At 37.0% G+C, this 3,861-nt stretch overlaps 1 non-coding gene across 1 annotated transcript; it reads right to left on the bottom strand.

Annotated features, from left to right (window-relative positions):
* Positions 1-1,086: 1,086 nt before the first annotated feature.
* LOC129062823 (small nucleolar RNA SNORA42/SNORA80 family) lies at positions 1,087-1,220 on the bottom strand. Its single transcript, XR_008528312.1, has one exon. It is a non-coding gene; the product is annotated as a small nucleolar RNA SNORA42/SNORA80 family (small nucleolar RNA).
* Positions 1,221-3,861: the final 2,641 nt, after the last annotated feature.

Genomic DNA, 3,861 nt, shown 5'->3' with positions numbered 1-3,861 from the left:
GCAGAAAGTTGATTAGCAGCTACTAACAGGATTAACCTCTGTGAACAAAACAATAAAAAGAAGCAAGTTGGGGTAGAAGGAGAATTTTGGCAATGTCAGAGTTTCAACAAAGTTCTCAGTTAAACCCATACACAGTTCTAAAGGTGGGATGGACCTTCAAAGTGATCTCAGCTTGAGAGGCAGCTGGGCCATTTAGTGGATGCAGGCTTCTCCCAGGATGGGTATAACCTTGAGAAGGCGCCTTTCCAGGAAAGCACAATTCCTGCTGAAACTGGCTGCTGGGATCTGGAAGCATTTCCAGAAGCTGAAGAGTTATGTGCTTCATTACCGAAGGGAGATCTGGTTGGTACAGCAGAGCATCTATGACAGACCACCCTCTGCGATGCTCAGGTCCACTTCTTTATGTAAATTCTGGGAGAAGCTCCTCAAGGATTCACAGTGGAGACTCTTGTCCTTGGAGACATTTCTAAGAATGTGCATGGAAGAAACTACAGCCTCCCAACACCTGAGCTGGTGTTGCAGCCACAACAGTCACTCATCAACTTCTTTGTCTACCATTTATATTGGATTCCTCTCATCCTCGGTTAGCAGCTCTTTCATTCCAGGTGGTTCTGACACAGACCCTTATGCCTTAGGGGTATGAGCTCCTAATCATCGTGGCTTTTTCAGGCCATGGTATGCATTTGTCCATGAATCATAAACATTGAGTGAGAATAAGTAGAAACATCCAAGTGAATCACTTGGTCGTCATATCATATTCCACTCTGCCCCCACTGTGTAACAGGATTTCTACTTCTTCCTGATGGTCAGGGTCAATTACTCCTTCCAGTAATGGTGACTTAATTTTGGCTATGGTCTCTTGGCAATAGTGGCCCTAAGTGTCTGAGCAGCAGCTGCAACTTTAAATTCAATAGAACTTCTGCTGTGTTCCCTGGTAGATGCATCCCCCTTTGGGAACCAGGGCCTTTACAAGCACAGCATATAGAATTGGGTGGGGTGGGGGGAGTCCAAACTCCCAACGCAGGTAACTGGGAGTGATGTTAAGAGGGGCTACTCATTCTTCCACCCTGTACATCTTTTTTTCCCCATTGTGTAACCCACTTCAGTGCTGGCAGCCCATGGGCAGAGGCCAGGCAATTGTTCAAGGCCATGGTTTTCTCTGGCATGGGACACTATGAGAGACCCAGAGGGACAGGCCAGCCATAAATCCAAACCCATGCATCCACCTTGTACATCTTTTCTCACCCCATGTATCTCCTATTTTATTGGATATGCTGGAGTATAAGCCAAAGTGGATAGGACACTTGGTTACAGCTTGGACTTGCTGAAGAATCCTTTCCAGCTCTTCCAGCTCTGTGTGCTACTAAAGCTGGTAGGCTTTTACTACATCCCAGATGTAGAATACACTGCCTCTAAAACCTGAAGAGATACATCGGCTGTTGTGTGTCCTTCTCTGTGGTAAGGCTCACCAGACGTTATTATTTTCACTTTACTTTGGAAGCCATCTCCTGGTACTTCCCAGACCACTGGACTTCTAAAAATTGTATTGATGTGGTAGTTACTTTCATCTTCATAGCATATACCTCTTCTAACTGCTGTGCTTATATAAAGTCCCTCCGCCCCGCCAAAAAAAAAAAACACTTAAAAACTTCTTGTTTTTCTGGTCTGATTAGCATGAAGTAATTAACATAGTGGATCAGAATGATGTTTCATAGTTTGCCCAATTGCTATGGCTGGTAGGTAGGTTCCAGATCTTCTTGGAATATATTAGGTCAGAGGGCAGGACAGATAACATAGTTTTGAGCAAGATTTGAGCTTTGTCCCCTCAATAATATCTAAGGAAATTTTTATGCTGTGAAACAAAAGAGAAAATATGGAATAAGACCATGATTAATGTAAAAAATGAATAAAATAAGAAAAGGTTGTAAGAACATCAGAAAAATATGATCTCCAAAATTAAAATCAGAGTTAGAATAAGGCAGAAGTGACATTGTGGAAAAAAATAAATTTATGTTGAATAAGGCCAACTAGAAAAGCCCTCCCAAAATGCATAGAATAACAACAAAGCGACCAGACAGGAGAAAAAGATGGTAGCTATAAAGGTCACAATATTAAAATTCAACATGTAGATCACTGGTAAGCAGGACTAGACTAAAAATTTTAAAGCAAGTTAAAGGAAAATTTCCTGAGATAAAAGAGTCCAAAGACAATACTGACATATTTATACCAGGAAAAAAAATGGAAATAGTCAATAGCTAGATAGAGTCTGATCGCATTTTTAAATAAAACAAATAAGTGAAATTTTAAATAAAGTGGTTTTACTAAATAACTTCAGGAATAAGTAAGAATTAAAAACCGTATGTACAGCATACTTAGGAGTAATGACAGCATTGTATATAAACTAATGGGATGCAGATAATGTGCTTTAAAAAATTTATGAATCTAATTTTTAAAAAATGATTAAGAAGTATAGAACTACTCTCAGGGAAAAGAAATAATTTATATATTCTATCAAATAGATTTAAAGAAAACAAGAGTGGAAGAGTAAAATACCAGAAAATATCTTTATGACTTTGGAGGGCAAGAAAGGTTTCCCTTTACAAGACTCAGAGAGTACTTTTATAGGCAACAACTGACTACTCTGGTTCCAGTCATATTAAAGTCTTATGTACATCACAAAGCACTATTTTTCAAAAAGCAGAAGACAAAAAAAAAACAGGCTTAAAAACTCTTTTAAAAAAAAAAAATGTGACCAACTCAATAGAAGGAATTTCTAGGAATATAAAGAACTCTCAAAATCAATATTAAAAGACAACCCAATAAAAAAATAGAAAATAAAAGATACAAACTTTCTTGAAGAAATTAGGAGCTGAACATACAATAAACATGAAAATATATGCAATTTCCTTAATAAACATGGGAATACAAATTGATATAAAAGGAGATGAAATCACATGGACAAAACCTGAGAGCCTTGACAGCAGTAAAACAAGGATGTGGAAGAAGAGGAACTTTGATTCCTGAAGTTGGGAGGGCAAATCACCTTCAAGAGAATTTTGAAAATTGAGTAAGGCTGAAGGGACAAGTGTCCTATGATCTACAAATTTCACTCCTAAATATACAGAGAATAAAGATTGTATATGTGTGTGTTGTATGTATGCATGTATGAGTTTGGCAGAGGAAAAAACTTTTATGATTGATTTATGGATAAATGTATATGCAATAAAAGTTGAAAAAACAGCATGTTATGTTAGAGACCTCATTCAGAAAGTGGATACCTCTGGAAAAAAGGGAGGAAATAGACTATGAGGAGCAAACACAGAGACTTCATTTGAATATGTAATAAATTTTGTCTTTTAGTTAGGTGGGTAGAGGAACGTATATTATTGTATGCTCTATACCTTTGATATGCCGTAAAATTTATAAAATCAATATATGCCTAAATAACAAAGATATAATGATAAATTAATAAATTAGAAAATTAAGAGAATAGACCAACTAACCAAAGATCTTGGCCTTTTTGAAGATAAATTTGTATATTAATAAAATAGAAAAAATAAACATATGACAAAGACATACCAAGAAATGAGATGTTGTAAAATTCTAAAAAGATATCATCTGATAAAGTTGAATAATATTTCAATGACATGGATAATTTTAAGGTCAATAAATCTAACTGAAATGTATGTGAGATTTACTGGCCGAGAGCTATTATAGTCAGCTGGAATCCCCTAGTCTATATCCTGTGACAACCCCATATCTTCCAAATACATGCACATTTCTAAGTAACTCAGGTTCTCTGGTCCCCTCTGACACTGGGTTCCCTGCTGACCCTCTTCTTTACAATGTTCATCCAGATAT

The sequence above is a fragment of the Pteronotus mesoamericanus genome, unplaced genomic scaffold (assembly GCF_021234165.1).
Source record: "Pteronotus mesoamericanus isolate MK-2021 breed Mesoamerican mustached bat unplaced genomic scaffold, CSHL_Meso_final contig_163, whole genome shotgun sequence".
NCBI lineage: Eukaryota > Metazoa > Chordata > Mammalia > Chiroptera > Mormoopidae > Pteronotus > Pteronotus mesoamericanus.
Note: the sequence above shows the minus strand (reverse complement) of the source record. Positions and strands in the feature narration are given on the sequence as shown.